The following is a 19,271-nucleotide window of genomic DNA, read 5'->3' as shown; positions in this document are numbered from 1 at the left end:
TTTTTACATTCCTTCTTGTTTAGTGAAGAATAAGTATTCCTCACTTAAATCCTCTGTTAAAGTAATTTTAATGTACTTGGCATCAAATACCAGTATGTAATACACATGGAAATAAAGTTTAGTTCTGGCAGTGAAAATCATAGCCATCTGACTGTGTCTTAAAGTTCTGATGTTGGGCATCAGATGTATCCTGTGCTCTTTGTTGCCAAACAGGCCAGAGCAGGGCTGTGCTGGCATTGTGTTCCTTCAAGGAGAGCTGCTCAGCTGCCTCCCAGACAGCTGGGCTTAAACCAGCTCAATTCTAGAGAACAGAAAGCAAAATGAGCCCTTTTTTTCTTGTTTGGGGTGTGTGTGGTTTTGGGGATTGGAGCTTTTTTTCCTCCCCCCTTTTTTTTGTGTGTGAGTGTGTGTGAGTGCATCTATGCTTCATCATTTTGTCTGTGTTGAAAAGTAAAGCTCTTGGGTTTGAGTTTGATGCAAGAAATTATCCTCTATATTTGACATAATCCTTTCTTAAATAAAGTTTCATTATTTCAACTTTAAAGTCACTAGAATGCTTGTCTAAAGGCGAATTAACCATCAGTGTGGCATCCTTCAGTTCGCTGCAGTACTGTGAAAAACAACATCAGCTCTGTAGCAGAGAGAGTCCTTTGGACAGGATTTTTGGAACTAGAAGTTACACTTTAATTCCTGCATGGCTGTAAGCTGCAGCAGTAGGGTGGCAGCAGGAATGTGTCAGTAAGGTGGATGAGGCACCTCCTGTAATGCTGTCACTGTTTGCTGCTGGTCCCTTCAGCTCTTGCTGTAGAAAGGGCCTCCTGTAGCCCACAATAATGATTGAATTTAAAGGTTCTGTTCTGTGATTTACCATCAGCACACACAGCCCAAGTGCCAGGCAGGCTCCTCTGCCTCCTTTCCATGGGGTTAAAACCCACGAGCTCCAGCACTGCTGATTTCCTCACTCCTGTCAGCCTTTGAGCAAGTCAAGTCACTCACCAGCCCTGAGTGGGTGGTGGCTCCCAGGTCACCTGCAGGAAATCAGCAGGGAAATTCCAGGCCTTGGCCTGTGCAGAAGGCAGGGGACTCGCAGGAAGAGCCTTATTTATGTCCTCCAATCCTACTGTAACAATTAACATTTGATAGCATACTGACAAAATGGAGCTTGTTGCCTGCTGCTTTCCCTGGCACTGGATTAGTGGGGAAGGTAAGACATGGGTTGGAAGAGAAGTCATGGTTGAGACAGGCCTAGATATTACCAGCTCCTGATTTTTTTGAAGCTATTGCAGCTCAGCACAGGTAAATTAGACTGCAGGGTGATCCAATATCCTGTGGTGGGAGCAGATACTCTCCATACTGGAAACAGTGTCAGGATGAGGACAAACCCCACACAAACCCTTCTGTACTTTTCCTCACTTTGACAATATAGCTGTGACTGTATATATATATGTGTGTGTGTATTTATATATTATATATACATATATATTTTATATTTATATATTTATATATATATATAAAATATATATGTAGTTCTGTGCTGAGCTGCTTGAGGCAGGGACTGTGAGGGTGCATTGGTACAATGGTAATTGCATTTCTGCCTGGAAATGTCTGGGTTTCCCCGAGTCCCATCAGGGTCCTGTAGGTGCACATCTCCATCAAATTTGTAAACATCTGAGTGAGAGATCATCCTCTTAAACCTGATGAATGAGGTTGAAACCTGATGAATTCATCACATAAGGTGAATTCTTATGTGGAGAACCACATGCCTTCTAAATTACCAGGTGATAAAGAAATAATGAGATTAAAGATGCTTTGTAAGGTCATGCTTACTAAAATCACAGTTGCTAACCATGGCTGTCATGTTCTTGGGGGGGTTTCCTGTTTCACTAGCAGCACAGCTGATCTTGGTAATGATTTTAAAACACCCTTCACAGAAAGACATTTGGTTTTAATTACTCAAAAGGGTTGAAAAGCACTTAGCAATAGATTATTTCCAAAAAGTATTTTCCTGTGGCACCATATTTTGTTGAAAGGTACCCTGATGTCTGGTGTAATACAATCCAGAGCAATCCAAAAGATACATGAGTGAAGTCAGAAGGATTCTTCTCAAGTAACATATTTTGTTCCATATAATCTCCTTACTAATCTTTGCATGAGTACTCCTAATTGCTTTTTGAACAGAATTTCTAGAATTTTCAAGTTATGGTGAGGTTTCCTGGCACCAGAATGGCAGTCTTCTCTCCTGCTTGTGGCTGGAGCAGAGGTCTTTTAAAGACAGATGGGGAGCCATCAAGCCTCTAGCAAGGTTTTTACTTCCCTCTTACACAGCTCTTCTCACTTCAAGGGCAAATTTATTGTTTACCATTGAGAAAAAAAAAATCAGTGAATTTGGGTTGTATAACTCCTTTTTTTCCCCAGCAGTTTAGTTTATATTGAAATCAATCCAAGATATTTCACAGGATCACTGGATAAATTTGCATGAGCATACTCTAATTTTTAGTATATGTATTTATGCTTCATTGATAACTTGTTAGATCTGAGGATCTGATTCTTGGTAGTTGATCCAATGCTCACGTCAAGTAAACATACTGCATATAGCCAGGTAATTATAAATTGCTGAAAATGGCTTCAGAATCCTCACATAATTGCAGTACATAAGAAATTAAAGTGGGTACATAAAGGATGCATGGAAGGTTCTGAGGGCTGGACATTTTTATTTCTTTGTCATTAATTTTGGTTATTAATGTAGCTGTTTAAAGCTTCCACATCATCTCTTCTAGGAAACTTGTTTTATAATGTCTGAATACTCTTATCATGAAAATATTAATATAAGTAATACATGTGTCAAACAAACTGCTTGGACTCTGAACCTTATCTCTTCATCCTCAAGCTTAATTCCCTTTCCTGCAAACAAGAGAAGAAATGAGCTGTTTTCTTCAGCCTTTGGGATATGCTTTCCTCATCTTCCTGGTAAAGAACAAGGCTGGTGTGCTCTTCACTTTCAAGGAAGTTTTCCCTATTCCAAAAGATGCCACCCTATTTTAAGCATAAGGAATGGCAGCTCGTGGTTGGATGTGTCAGAAGGATGACACACCCCAACAATTTAAGAGGATAATCTGGGTGAAATGGCTTTGGGTAGAGGTATGTCTGTAAGTCACAGAAAGGTCAGTCAGAGCATGGCAATAATCTCCCTCTGGTGGGGCTGCCTCCTGCCATTTCTGTCCCAGCTGAGCAGGTTCAAGTCTATCCTGTAATCTGCTGTGAAAACACTGAGTCTGTTCAACCAAAACAAAGTGTTGCCAGGCCCCTGTGATTACAAAGCAGTGGTCTGTTAATGTGCCCCAGTCTAACCTTAATCCATTTTTTCAAGCCTTGTATCTATTTAGAGCAAATGCCAGTGACAAACTCCATAAAGCTCCTGTTTTTCCCCCACACTGTGAGTTTTGTAGCCTCACCTCCAGCACTGCTGCTTGAAGACCATTATTTGTTTTTATTACTTCTGTAAGTCTCCAGAAGAGAAAAATAATTATTTCACCTCTGTACAAGGTTTTGCAGTTGTTGCACCTTCAAATAAAAGCAAATAGATTCATGCATTAAGATCAGAGAAAGGTGACCCTTTGTTACCTTTTGTGTCCAAGTTGTGACCATGAAAGTGTTAACAGACAGGAATCGCAAAAATAAAGATATGTTCTCTTGAAAACTGGTTTCCATGTAAAAGCCCTATACTGAAACATGCATTTAGAACTTCTATAGTCATCAGCACTGCTCAATACTCAAGCACCTTAGCCTGGTCTCTGCAGGTGCTTCTTGACAGTCCAGTCTCACCCATGTCCCACGTGGGTTATCCACAGGAAATCCCATCAGACAGGGGCTGCACTGGCACGTGGAGTAGCCAGATAAAGTTCTTGAGTTCTTGACCACAGTCCTGGGTCTTGTGTCTGCTGGGGAAGTCCAACACTGGGTGAAATAACCTGTCCCACTGCCATCCAAACACCAAAGGTGGGTTTGCTGAGCCTAGTTCAGCTCCAGCTCTGGTTATAGCTGTGCAGACTATTCCCATGGCTGTTTTGTTGGAAGAGAGCCCTCATGGTAAGTCCCTGGTCTGTCTTTCACAGCCCATTGTGGATTAGGCAAGACCTGGGAAGAGTTTCAGTTCTTTCTTCTCTGTTACAACAGAGTCCTGCCCAAAGGCGTCTTGAGCCAAGAACCCATATGGTTATTGAAGATGTGGTGTGCTGTAACCCAGCACAAGAGGAGGGAGGACTCTGGGGGTTGTGGTGTGACTGTAAATAATAATTCCTTCCCAAGTCAGTTGATTAGACACAAGTGCTGTCACTGGGATGGTTGCTATAAGACCACAGCAAAGGCAGGGCAATCGAGGCAAGTCAGCTAAGGCCTCTGGTTCTTTCCAAAATGACTTTCTCTATCCACTTCTCTCTTAAAACACATGGAATTTGGGAAGTACCACTACCATTAATCACCCATGTGTCATTTTCCTACAATGGCATAACTTTCTGTGTCACATTCTCTGTCCTTGCCTGGAATTTGAATTGCCAGGGTTTGGTTTGGTTTGCTTTTAGTGCTTCTGCACTTTGTACTGACCTTTTTATTAAGCTATTTTTTATAACACCAGGATTTTCTGTTTAAGAGGTAGTAGATGAATCATAACATGTCACTTTATGCAAGGTCAGGATTATTTTCTCCTGTGCACATTGGTTTATGCCAAACTTCATCTCCTATTATCATTTACATTCACAGTGTTTCGTAAAGTCCTTTTGCAATTCTTCACAATCAGCTCCCACCTTTATTACTGTGCATGACTCAGCACCTCCAGCAAGCTGTCACCTCCTCACCCCCCTTCTCCACATTGCTTAACATGTTGAGCAGCTGGAGCTCCAGCACAGATTGCCAAGTGGAGTTTCACTCTCTGAGAAAGCTGAGTAACTTCCTATTATTTTCTTTGATCAATGTTGTGTACATGTAAGGACCTCTGCTCGTGTCTCAAAACTTCTTAGCTTCCTTGAAAACTTTATTATAAATCTTGTTGAATGCCTTTTTTGAATTAAAGTAGGTTATATCCACACACCTATTGACTCCTTCAAAGGACTTCAAAGAAAGTAACTTTCTCTTGCATTTATCAATCAGAATCTGCCTCAAGAGCTTAAATTCAGTCTTTCTACTGTAATTTCTCCCTTAGTCTTTCTGTGCCTTCGTCCAAGATCAAAAGTCCTTTGAAAAATTGGAAAATCCAACTCCAGACAGCTCAGGGAAGTTTGTGAAGTGGATTCTTGCTCTCATGCTGTCTTTGTCCTTTTGCAGTACAGGGCTTGATGGTGAATGGCACAAGATTCTGCAGTGGGGTATCTTGGGAAAACAGAAGCAGTGAGCCATTGGGACAAATCTGTTCTTCAGGTTTGAATTAAAGAGGGACAATTATCAGGAACAGACCAACCTATGGGAGGCTTCACCTGGTGATGCCTGTCAGGGACTTGCATGAACAGGAAAGCTGGAGGTAATAACAGAGACAGCCCCACCAAGCACTGTGGGCTAGAGGCAAAGATAACGTGGTTTGCACAGTGCTCATCCTTGGACTCTAAAAGAATTCTGTTCAGCAAGGGACTCAGGATTAAACCAGATTCCAGAATACTTGTGAGCGAAGAGCCATTTGTTTTAAAACCACAAGCATCATCTTCATGTCCAAAAAAGACAGATGTATAAACCTGGTCACCTCTATACCTGAAAAAAGGATGTACTGGAACCAGTAGCTCCAATGTGGGTGCCTTTGTCATGCATCAAGTGAGCACTGGCAGTTGATATTTTATATAATACTTATTGTATAGGCATCACATACACATCTGTACATATGTACAATTTCTACACACAAAGATGCAAATCTATCTATATATGAATAAACAGATGTTTACAGATGTGTATATATTCTAACTATAGAAGGAAATAACCATAAATACTAAGGACATTTGATTAGTGATTGTTCATGATCTGTGATCTTTCATAAACTCTGGGTACCTCGACCATACTTGCTCTGTTTCTTTCTGATACCTTCATTTTACACATCAAAGGGTTGTGTAAGCAGCCTTTTCAGCCACCAGCTGACTGGCAGCTTAAGCTGAAATGATAATCTATGGTTACTCCCAGCTCTGGCTCTGAACTGCTTCTTGCCAAGACACTGCATGTCTGTCTCTGGTGTTGTGTAAGTTGGTATTTGGCTACCTGCCAGTGGATGTCACGGGACTGTGATCAGGCAAGTCAGGTTTGCATAACAATAACCTGTCTTTGTCCCTCTTTATTACCCCTGATTTATCAGTGACAGGTTTATGTCATTGTCTAGGTCACCAATGAGCAAACAAATTGTGGCAAAGAGATCCCCGTCCTGTGGCATCCCTGCTAAATGTGGTCTTGCTCATTGGTGACCTGCAATGATCAGTATTTTGAGATCAATGAAAGAACCAGTTTCTAATCCACATAGTTAATTACCTGGTGGTTATATATTATTTGAGTTTGCAAAACCAAATGCAGTGTTGTACTAATTCCTTGGAGGAATTAACATTGCATGATGATGGTTTTCTTTATTCAACAGACCTGGAAAAATAAAATCACAAAAGAAAAAACACCAACCCAATTTCATTCCCTTTTTACTACCAGCTAGTATAAAGCTCTGAATTGCAATGTTAAGGACAATCTCTCCACTTTGGATCTCCTTCTCCTTTTAGCTTTGAGCAGGACCTGCTGCTGGCCAAATCCTAGTTTCTACTGCAATAGCTAATGATGAAAAAGAATGTCTTTAGGTAAAGAATATGTTGGAAATATTTGGCTGCAGAAAACACAGACCCAGATGAGAAGTGGGATCTGTGCAGGTAAAGTCACAGGAGAAGCAGGGTGGCCATCACCCTGGGGACAGCCCAGGCCTCTTCTCTCAGCCATCCCCAGACACTGCTCCAGCCAGGACCTGACAGCCCATGGAGGCTCAACAAACCCCTCTGGGAGAGGAGCCTGTGCAGGTTCAGAGCAGCTCAAATGCAAATGTATGCTGTATTTAGGGATTGCCTGTAGTGCATCAGAACAATAACACACCTCCCAGGGCCTGCCCTGGTTTCCTCCCTGGCTCCTCCAGCCCTGCTTACTTGCTCAGGGTCAGGAGTGTTCATTTTCTGCAGGAATACCCACTGCAGCCTCCACGAGCAGTGTCCTGGGGCCTATGAGATCCCCATGGGATCAGAGAGCTCTGGCTGGGTTTGGTGTCCACCTGTGCAGGACAGACACAAAGCAAAGCAAGGTTGTGCAGACCAAAGGAGTCTACAGGGAGCCAGCTCTGAGAATCCCAGATCCCTCTGTCTGCATCTGAGAAAAGCCAGAGGGATGAACACTGCTTTCTGTATCCTGTTAAGCTTCCCTGTATAGCTTTCACTGGTGACCTATCAGCTCCTAAAATCTTGGCTATAACTTACTGACATACACTTTGCCTTTGCTATCACACCTGTGATAGTAAAGTGGAGGAAGGAAATGACCTGGAGCTGGCTGAGCACACTGTGAGCACGCTGCTCCCCTGGAGATGCCAAGCTGCAGTCAGCAGCATGGCCAGGCTGTCCTGGGCCCTGCAGCAAGTCCTTTCCATCAGCAGTTCTCACCCAGATGCTGCTCTCAGAAGAGCCTCTGAACCTGCAGCCCAGCAGCCCTGGGGTGATTCCAGTCACAGATCAGCAAAGTCCAAGAGGTTGGTTCAGACTCCAAAAGGACAGCACAGCCCTGGGTGATGGGCAGGTGTGGCAGAGCCCATGGGAGATACTCTGTACTCCTGCCTCATTCCTTGGCACTTCCTTCCAGGTGAGATCCTCTGCAGTGGGCTCGGTGTCAGCTTGGTGCTGGTCAGAAATGGGCAGCAGCAACACCTGGAAGCAAATACAATTTCAGAACTGGAAGAATCTGGGATTCCCTGATGTCTTTCTGTGCTGTGTGAATAACACACCACACAGCCACAGTGTTTGTAAGTAGACTCTGTATTTTTAGCAACTGATCTATGAGATCATTTTGCTATTTTCAGTTGTTTGTGACTTGGGACTTTTCTGCTAGGAACATTGTGAGTGGGAGGAGCACAAACCCTCACCTTCCAGTGAGGGCCCGAGCAGACCCTGTGTACCCAGTAAATAATACTCATTTTCTGAACAGCTTACCTCCCTGGAGCACCATCAGTGCAGGGCATCTGCTGCCGTTTGAGAAATGCCCTCTAGTGTTCTACCAAGATGCAGGAGAATAAGCACATACCCAGGAAAAGTCCAGACACTCTTCAGTGAGCTGACCAAGAGCTTCCATATAAGCAGGCAGCCTGCCTGTGAGCCTGGACAGCCTCTGCCATGCCCCACTCACCAGCAAACAGCCTCTTGCTGAAAGCCAGAAATACAATTCCTGCATGTGCCTTTAGGTGCCTCGGCGGATTCAGCACAAGGAGTCTCAGCACATTTCCATGTCCTGCAGGTCCTGCACCTTTCCCAGTGTCCACACAGTGGCTCCAGGCACATGTGTCTGCCAGCTGGGCACCATTAGCAGGCCTGGCCTTCCAAAGGGGCAGCTTGATCATTTCCCTCTTGCCTGCCCCTCTCCTGCCTGCCCTGGGGCATTGCAGCGTGCCTTTACAGCATCTCTTATCTCAAAGCACAGAGACTCTGACCCTGAGTGCTGCTGCTCATTCATCGAATAAGGATGCAATAATTAATTGACTGAGAGATAAACCACAAATTTAATTGTACATCAAGCCTGCAGGATTCCCTCAACACCGCCCACGCTGTGCTAAAACTGTTGATTTCTGCACTGATGGCAGAATTTTAACATGTACTAAACAGACACATCCTTTTTCCTCCAGAGCCAGGCTTAGAAGAGGTGACTGCCTGTACATGGCACAGCCCTGGCAGTGAGGGATTGGAATGTGGGGCTGCTGGCCACAGCTCCACACCCTCCTGCCTGGCACCTTAGACACAGCCTTAGCCCCTTGCTCCACCCCACAAACTTGTTTCCCACTGTAGATGTGATTTCCTGCTAGCAGCCTGAGCTCTCCATTACTTCTCTTTCTCCCCTGTTGGCAAGGCATGGACACGCACCCGCCTCTCTCATGGGATAAATAATCTCCCACTGCAAGGGGCCTTATGAAAAGCAGCTTATTCTCCTTCCCCAAAAGCCTGCACCACACCAACCACCCTCCACCCGTCCCTGCAGCAGTGGCCACTGGGTGCTGGCAGCACCACCATCCCCTCTGCCCAGTGCCCCCCAGCCAGGCCTGGGGGACACCCACAGCGTCTGTCTGTCCTCACAGGGGCTGTCTCACAGCAGGACACGTGGCTCACACCCCAGTCCTGATGACCTTCAGACCTTGGCAGAGCAGCAGGGTTTCCAGCCAGGCTCTGGAAACCCAAGGGCAAACCTGGGGCCAGAAAAGCTACATTTCATTGGAGCAGACCCCCAAGCTGCAGTTAATTTTTACATGTTGAGAGCTTTGGCAGGACTTCCATGAATGATGTCCAAACAATGAGCCAAAAACCCCACATGGAGCCACAGGACACTGGGGGTACTCCTGGGCATCTGATTGCCCCTTCTGGCTTCTGTGAGCCACTAAGAAACCCTCTGAGCCTTGGCAGCTTGGTGCTTCCACAGCTCCACCACAGAAGTTTTCACCAGCTCAGCCACAGAAGTTTTAAGCTACTTGACTACATTTTTTATAGCAATTATATGAATACAAAATGGCAGTTTTAGTACCAAAAGGAGACTATTTATCTAATTTTATTTCCTTTTGGTTTAGAAGAGGAGAGTGAAAGAAAATATGAACTTGCTTTCTCCAAGAAAACAGACTGACCTTTGAGTGTTACAAAAACCTTTATACAAGAATTTGGCTGAAGAGGACTGGAATTTCTTCTGTGAAATATATTTTTCCTTAAAAAAATGCCAGTTTGCTAAACCAGAACAGTTTGTAGAAAGGCTTGGTTTAAGTGAATCTGCCCATTTGATAGCTATTTAGGAAATTTTGGAACTGCTGAAAGGCTGAATTTGTCAGCACAAGTCTTCAAATATGAAGTTAATCTGCAGGTAGAATTTTAAAAAGTATAACTTAAAAAGTAGAAAAAATAAGCACAATTTAAATTAAAATGAAACATTTTTGCATTATTTTAATCCCAAATGTTTAAACTGATCTATTCCAAAACACAACAGCTGTTGTGATCATCACAACAGCTTTGAAATGTGGCTTTCTGGGGAGTGGAAAGTTCACTCCCTCCCAGGTAAAGCTGCTCTGGAAAGCTTCAGGCAAGTGTAAACCAGGCTGTGGGTTGAGGTTTCTTGCCTGTGCTCTAGAGAAAACTGGGAACCTTGTTCAGTGAAGGTCAATCACCTTGTTCAAGGTGGTTCAAGGGTCATAAAACATTCATTGCCATGCAAAATATAAATGCCTGGAGGTTTTGGAGTAAATCAAGTACAAGCTCAAAGATCATCAGTCAGGGGTGTCTTTAATAGATATTTAATTAATCAATCATTGGATCATGCAATTCCTAGTTCCCTTCTAGTAGACATTTTACCTGTTAATTAGTTTATCTGTGCTCTGAGCTCACTCCACAGCCCAGTGTCCTCCTCCTATTCCTCTCCATCTTTCTGAACTACTCTGTTGTTAGATGGAGCTGGTTTCTTTCGAGGACCATCTTTACTTTAACTATTTATTTAGTATATTTATTTTTACGATCAAACTAGCATTCAAAATTCTGGTTTTAATCCAGCCCCAGGGTAACAGCTTTGGGCTGAGCTGCTTTAGATTTCAGCCACAAGAAACCAGTACTGGGCTTGCTGAGGGTGCTCAGCTGCAGCCCAGTGTCAGAATGTGTCACACCCAGCTTCGCCCCTTGCCTCTTTTCTCTCAGTAGGACTACAAGGTCTTGCACAGGAAAATTATTCATAACCTCTACTAACCATAAAACAAATTGGGTAGAAACCCACACAGGAAAACTTTAGCTAGGATCTGGAACTGCATTTTGTCAAAAGAGAGAACTGACATCTCCTGGAGCAAAAGATTGTGTTTTTCCTCCTCAAATGACAAAAAAATGTGAGGATGTCCCCACCACTGTGGACAAATGGACACATATATCCATCCTGCACCTCTTCAAAGAGGCAAAGCCTTCATGCCCAGTGGTGGGTTCACTCTCAGGCTTCCCTGGAGGCTGGGATCTGCTGGGGCAATCCCACGGAGAGGAGAGCACATTTCTGTGCTTTGACATACGGGTCAAAGACACCAGAATGCCTTCACAGCTGTGCTCAGCCGTGAGTTGGAGTGAGGCTGCTGCTCAAACTTGCCACTGTGTGATGGGATTGTGAGCTTTGGGAGAAGCCAATATCAATCAATCTCAGCATCTTCAGCACCAGCCTCTGTTACAGGAAGAGCCATCTGATTCTGTGAGCACTTTCCCCACATCCCATCACAGTCCAAGCAAATTTCTTAGCTGCCTCCTCACTCCTGTGCTGGGGCACTTCTTGTTGGGAGGGCTGGTGATATTGTCTCTCTCCCTCTGAGCTGCTCCCCAGCTGGCAGGGACACTGCCACCCCCATCCTCACCATGGGGCTCCCTGAGGAGAATGTGGCAGCACCAATGACTGCACAGCAAGTGCACGGGACAGTCCATGTGTCACACACGTCCCATGGCATTTGTCACCCCTGCTGCAGAGTGACTGTTGATCTCTCACTGATTGTAATTCTTTTCAATGAGAGTAGATGGACTTTAAAGCTCCAAAGGAGTGATTTCAGGCAGGGGAAGGTTGATGCATGGCTCAGTCTTGCGGAGCAACTTGGTGTGCTAAGGCTAAGATGAATTAGCTGGTGGTGGGTGAGGAATGTGTGGATGTGCCTCTGCTCCAGATGGCACAGATGCCCAGGCAGCCCCTGGCTGCTGTGACCTCCCCCGGCTCTGTGGGGATACAAACAAAGTTTCCATGGCTTGCTTTAGTGGTGGGATGCACATCTGTGTTGGGCACAGTCACAGGGAGGGATTTCATGAGGCTCCCAGTGCTGGTAGGGAACTACCAGGGCAAGAATGAATGGAAAACCAGCCAGCACAGCTTGGCCACTGACCATCAGCCTGGTGAGGCCACTGGGGCATGTATGGGCTTAATCACTGGGTCAGGTATGGCACAGGGAGGGCTTCAAGGAAAGGAGAGGGAGATATCATGTAGATGAAGAGAAACAAATATGATTTTTTTTCCCAAGGAAAAAACTACCTTTAAAACAAAAATAGGAAACCCTGGAGGAGTTGGGATGCTGCTGCTCTGCCATCCTTTGCTTCTGCGAGCAAGGCAGGGATCTGAAAATCAGCTGCCAAACAAACCCGGGGAGTGTGAGTCCAAGGCACGTGGCAGCCACAGCTGGCACCATCTCAGCCCCCAGGCTTTGTTCTCCTGGGACTGAAAACCCAGAGGGTGACTGTCCCTGACTCTGCTCTCACATAAATCACCACAAATCAGACACAGAGTGACATTAGTGCCATCTGTACCTCATTCTCAGACTCTCATATGACATCTCACAAGGATTCCCTAACTTCTTGGTGCAAGTCTCCTTTTCCACACATTTTAAAGGAAGTGAATTAACCTGAGCCTGTTAATGTGTAAATCAAGTTGAAATATTTGCTGGTAAAACACAGAGCTCAGGTTGACACTGACAGCTGTAAATGGAGCTAGAGCAAAATGTAGCATCTGGAAACAGAACATCTGGGTATGCACACGAGGCTGGGCTGGTTTGGGTGGGGGGCACTGATTTTCCCCTACAGTCAATTGCTGCCACACGACTTCCCAAATACTCCCTGTTCCCACTTTGTTCCAAAGCTAAGAACAACCTGCAGCACTGGAGAAAGGATAGATGAAGCAACAGCTCTTTCTGTATTTTCTGTTCTTGGCAACACGGGAAGAGCAAATTGTGAGGGGAAAAAAAAGAAACAAATACATATCTGCCAAGATGAGGTTTGCTCTTTTGGCCAGTGGGCTGAGCAAAGCTCATGGCATCTTTTTCACAGGAATCATGACTGCAGTGAAAATTACAATAGCAGTGTCAAGAAATTCAAAGCTTTCCTACATGAAATGACCAGAGGAGATTTTTTTGTCACTGAAGACTATTAGCCTCTTCCCCAAAGATATCACAGGATTTAAAAGTGCAAGCAGATATTCTCAAGTGACAGGATATAAATCTCTGTCTCAAGGGCAATAGAAATGAAAGTACCTTGAGTGCAATTGGAAAACCTTTCATTGTTTCTTACTGGGTACAACTAAACAAAATTAAATGTCTATTTTTCCCCTTACTCAGGGCTATACATCTTGTAGATAAAGGAAGATAAATGTACAACCATCCACCTCTGGCAGCTTGTGTGGTTGATACTCTGTGCACAGGGGCTGTAGAAAACCAACTTGCAGAGTGAGGCATCGACTCATCTGTACTGAAATCAGGCCCTATTTTTTCTTTCACCTAGCCAAGATCCAATATCAACATTGCTGTCATAGCAGTTGCACAGGGAAATAAGTGATTTCCTGTCTGAGTGTGTTCCATCACTCAGCATTTTATTTTTGTGCTGAACCAAAGCCAGGCATGTCACCCCACGCTGTGCTGGGGCACCTTCCCCACCCCCTGCCACTGGAAAGGCATTGGGAAAACATCACAGGGGTAAAACCTGACACAAGAAGCCCCCTCAGTTCTTGTGCCAAACGCCTCCTCCAGAAGTGTGTAGCCAAGACAGAGTTATTTTTTACTTTTGGAATAGCCAAACACTGTTCTCTCAGCATGTACCACTTTCTCCCAGAGCTGTCAACCCAGTCCTGGTTTTGGCTGGGATAGAGTTCATTTTTTTTTACTTAGTAGCTGGTACAGTGCTGTGTTTGGGATTTAGCATGGGAATGATGTTGGTATCACACTGATTTTCAGTTGCTGCTCAGTAGTGCTGACCCCTAAGTCAAGGACTTTCAGTGCCTCGTGCTCTGCCAGGGAGCAGCTTCACAGGGAACCAGGAGGAGCATGGCCAGGACAGCTGACCCAAACTGGACAAAGGGATATTCCACACCACAGGATGTCATGCCCAGTCTGTAAATGGGGGGACTTGGCCAGAAGTTGCCAATTTCTGCTCAGGGATGGGAGGGGCATTGGTCAGCAGGTGATGAGAATTGTATTGGACATCACATCTATTTTCCCTTGGATTTTATTCCTTTCCCTCTGCCTTATTACTTTATTTCAATTATTAAACTGTTCTTAACTCACGGGCTCTGATTTTTTTCAGATGCTCTTCTTCATCCTAATGAAAGAGTGGGAGGTGAGCAAGTGGCCATGTGGGGCTTTATTGCTGCCTGAGGTTAAACCATGGCACCTTGGCACATATTCCATTCCAAACTTGCTCCAGAAGCCAGGCCTTCTGTCCGGCTGTGTAAATAATGAAGAAAAAAAAAACCCAGATAATGTATGCTCCTTTTTTTGGTTTTGTTTTGTTTTCCTTTCAGTAGTAATAATCCTTATAATAAGACAAAAGGGTTAAGCAGCATCCTAAAATCATCCCGCTTGGGTGCAGTGTCTCTGATGTCCATGAGAGGGCCATGGGCAAGCGCGTTTGGGTGTTTCACGCTAACACAGAAATACAGAAATACAGAAATACAGAAATACAGAAATGCAGAAAAACGCGCTGGCAGCTGCTTGCAAAATCCATGGGCACCCCCTGCTCCCCCCAAGCTTTTGCACCATCTCTGCTCTCAGCGGAGTGCCCCTGGGGCAGGAGGCAGCAGCTCGGAGCAGTGTGACCTCCTCTGCCCAAAGACAGAGACAAGTTCGAGACAAGTGCCAAGGATTGATTTTCTTAATATGGCAATTGAAATAAACCTCATTTTTATCGCACGCAGCTGAAAGGCTCTGTCAGATCCAAAATTGTGTATTTTGAGTCTGATCAGGTTAGAATTTGTTCTCCTTATTAAATAAGGAACATTTCAGAATAAAACGTGCTTCCACTGTGGAAAAACTAGAGCATTTGTATATATATTTGTACATTTGTATATATATATATATTTGTATATATATTATATATTTGTATATATATTATATATTTGTATATATATATTTGTATATTTGTGTGTGTGTGTATATATATAATGGTATGTATATATATATATATACACACACCATTTTGGATTAAAATAATTGTATATATCATACCATTATTTTAATCCAAAAGATGCTTCCTAAATTAGATACAGTTTTTGGTCAACAGCTGACACGTTTTGGGTAAGTGATCTATAAGAAGGGAAAGGTAAAAAAAAAAAAGAAAAAAAAAAGGAAAACACAAACCTCAAAACCTTTTCTAGATCTGAGATTTTGTTTCCATTCACTTTTGCAGTCCCCAAGAGAGCTGTTGGCTCTTCTGGGTGCACCTTGAGGGAAATTCAACCCAGTCCTGAGGTCAACATGAATGTCAGCATTACTTAGATGGACAGGTCCTGCTTGAGAGGGGCATGATCTATGGACTTTGCTGGTTAACTGCAAAGGGCTGAATGTGCCCTTTAGATTGCTCCTTCATCTCATCTGAGACTTTGTACATTATTTTTGGGACATTAAGCACAGCAGGATGAGTCCTCCAGGGAAATTTTGCAGCGTTGCCAGCATTCTGATGGCTGGTCCCTTGGAACGCCGTGTACTTCTGTCTCAGCTTCTGGAGTCATATGATTGTGTGAGGATCTCAGCTTTCACGACAATGAAAGCAGGGCTTTAGTCACTGAGACTGTGGAGAAAAGCTGGCAAATGTGACCTCCAAAAGGTTATGGATCAAAAAACAAATCAAAGGGATCTCAGCTATATCAAGCACCTGAGTTTTAAATACATAGCTCAAAACCAGCATCATTTTGAGGACCAACTGTTAAATTTTGAATAGTTGGAATTTTCGTGAAGAGGGAAAAAATTGCTGCTTGCTTTTTTCTTCTTCCCTCCTTGCACTTCTTCCTTCCTTTCTAAGGCTCCATCCTGTTTCTAATTCTCCTTGGTTGTTCTCAGTCTGGAGCTGCCATTGGACGCCAGTCAGACAGAGTGTGAGTACTGGGAATTTTCCAGGTTTACAAAAAGTTTTCCTTGCCTCTGCCAAAGCCAGCTGCAGCCGTCGCTGAACACGTGCCACTGGAAAATCACAAGCGGGCTGGCTGCCAAGGATGCAGAGCTCTTTGGACCGCGGCACGCCGGGTCCTGCGAGTGTGCGAGGACACGGGGCTGGGACCGGGCACGGCTGCTCCAGCAGCGCATTCCCGGCCGGGCTGTTCCCGGGCACGGCTGCTCCAGCTGCGCATTCCCGGCTGTTGCCGGGCACGGCTGCTCCAGCTGCGCATTCCCGGCCGTTCCCGGGCACGGCTGCTCCAGCTGCGCATTCCCGGCTGTTGCCGGGCACGGCTGCTCCAGCTGCGCATTCCCGGCCGGGCTGTTCCCGGGCACGGCTGCTCCAGCTGCGCATTCCCGGCCGGGCTGTTCCCGGGCACGGCTGCTCCAGCAGCGCATTCCCGGCTGTTCCCGGGCACGGCTGCTCCAGCAGCGCATTCCCGGCCGGGCTGTTCCCGGGCACGGCTGCTCCAGCAGCGCATTCCCGGCTGTTCCCGGGCACAGCTGCTCCAGCTGCGCATTCCCGGCCGGGCGGGCTCCGGGAGCTCCGGGAGCTGCTGGGCTCCGCGCAGAGCGAGGCCGCCCCGCCCGCCCTCGGAAGGGAGCCTTTCCTTGTAATCAAACAGTTTAAGTGGAAGCAAAGTGTTCCGCAAGGAATAAACAATCTCAGCAAATGGCTTGCTGACATTCCATCACAGTTCAGCAAGGACAGTCCCAGCGCCGCTTGAATCTTGTGGCGAGCTATTAAACCCTCTCACTTGGCAATGGGCGTTTGCAAAAGGAGGCTAAAAAGGAGGCTACAGAGTAATTATGTACCGTGAGTGCAAGTGTGGTATGGGAAATTTTAAATTTGTATTGCCTGTGTATGCCCATACCCTCTGGCAGTGCTCAAAACGGGGGGAAAGACATCTACAAGTACGGAAGTTTTTGTCCCAGCCTTAAAGGAGATGTGACACACAGGATTTGGTGAGGGAATCTATTTGCTATTCCATTTGTTATTTTTAATTTATAGCAACTTGATGAAAAAAAAAAAAATCCAATCTATCTTACAGAAGGTTTTGTCAAAACTTTTAGGGCCTAAATTCTGCCTTCTATTAACAACATCCTTTTTAAACAGGTGCTTGAAGTTCGTATCTTAATGCAGATTATGTGCACATACATTTCATGCCAAGCCTGAAATGAAAACCCACACCGTCTGTTTTGGATGTCAACAGGAGAACATAGAGAAGGTAGAAGTTTTAGGCACTATGCATAACCAAGAATTTGGTGCATGCTCAGTGCAGAAGGGATGAAGGGAGGAAATACGAGTGGATTTATGGCGTTGAGAACCAGCCTAGCCGGGACAGCCCTGCAGCTTGCTGTGCCCCTCAGAGGTTGCTGCAGCTTTATGCTCCGAAACGCTGCCTGGGGTGACACCACCAGCAGAACTGATTAAACCAGCTACTGGGGAAATCCCCCGAGCTGTGTCAGTGCCAGAGGCGGCTCCGGGCCTCGGCTGGCTGACGTCCCGGTCACACAGAGCCCGGGGCCGGGGCACAGCCGGGCGCGTCCCGCAGCTGGGCGCTGCCGCCAGGCACGCGTTTGCTCAAAGACACCTCGCAGTGCCACCGGCAGGTGTCAGTGGCCCCAGAGTAAGCACGTAATTAAGAAACACAGATCTCCCTTCTCAGCTTTCTGTTCTTCAAACTTTCCTGTGAGCAAGGGCTCGTTTACGAGTGTGATGGATGGCTGGTGAGACGGCTTGTGCAGCAGGATGCTACGACAGAATGGATTTGGAGCATAAGAGGCAGGGTTGTTATTATTATTCCCGTGCCTGGCTGGCTTCTTGCCAGCCTCCTGCTGCCTTCCATCTCCCACCACGGGAGGATGGAAAAATTCCCCCAGGATTGATGAGCATGAGAGAGACCTGTGAGAAACGGAGGTGGTGCGAAGGAGGAGGTGATGGCTGGAGGGAGAAAGCAGGCTTGCAAGCACTGACACAAGTGCCTGGAGCAGTGGGAGAGCAATGAGAGTCTCTGCAAGAGGGAATGAGAAGAAAATCCCAGGCAACTTCTCCCGTGTTCCAGCCCTCCCACAAAAATGCTGCTTTGACATAAGGAAAATTCAAGAGTGGCAAGGGGAGGCAGCTGCCCTCGGGTGCTGTCAGTCAGCAGATTGGTGAGGCACTCCAGGGCAGGAGCTGGCCACCTAGACATGCTCCCAAATAATTCCCAGGCACATTTCAGGAGTGACAGTGGTCCAGGGATGGTTACAACAGCACACAGAGCCACCAGGGTTTGGAGGCTGAGGCTTTATGAGCTGAAGTCACAGAACACCATGGCAGCTGGCTCAGAGCTCAGGCAGGCCCCTGGCCACATTTCAGTTACTGTAGCTGGAACGTCTTAGGAAATGAAGATTTTCTGCTGCTTTTTATATTACATTTTACTCTGCATTCATACTGGCACATGCTGCATTAATAAGGTCTAGAAAGTTAAGAAAACTTTTTTTAAAATTGAAAAGTCTTAAATCAACTCTTATACATGACTTCTAAATTCTTTCTGAGGCCCAGCCTTTTACAGCCCTAGTACTTGAAAATCTGGCCTTGCCAGGTCACACAAAGGAGATTTTTTCCTTTTGTTTTCCCTGTGATATTGCTTTCTTAGGATATTTTGCCAACATTGCAATATCTCTTGGCTCAATTTTCCTGACAGAGGTCATGCTCCTGTTGAGCCCTGCAGTGTGACGGGCAGGTACCAGTAGTGGCTCAGTTTATTCCCTGACTCAAAGCAGCAAGAAAAGGCCAGGAGCACTTTGTGCCTGCTTGATTTGTTTCTGCTAAATGTCAGGTGCTGAAGCAGTCTTGAGGAAAGATGTTAAACATGCAGCTGCCAAACTGCAGTGCCAAGAGTGCCACTTGCTTTTTCTACCTGAAGATGATCTTGGCCAAATTCTTGGCTTGCACCAAAAGCGAGCTCACCCTTGCAGTTGAAGGACTATGAACTTTTAGACTAAGGATTTATGAACTGAGTAGCATTTGCATTTAATGACATTAAGAAAAGCTTTTTCATTACATGGGCTGCTTGAGACTTATTTAGTTTGTGTTTCATTTTCTAGAGAATTTAGTCCAGTCAGATAATAACTGAATTAACTACAAAGC

The sequence above is a fragment of the Passer domesticus genome, chromosome 5 (assembly GCF_036417665.1).
Source record: "Passer domesticus isolate bPasDom1 chromosome 5, bPasDom1.hap1, whole genome shotgun sequence".
Classification (NCBI taxonomy): domain Eukaryota; kingdom Metazoa; phylum Chordata; class Aves; order Passeriformes; family Passeridae; genus Passer; species Passer domesticus.
Note: the sequence above shows the minus strand (reverse complement) of the source record.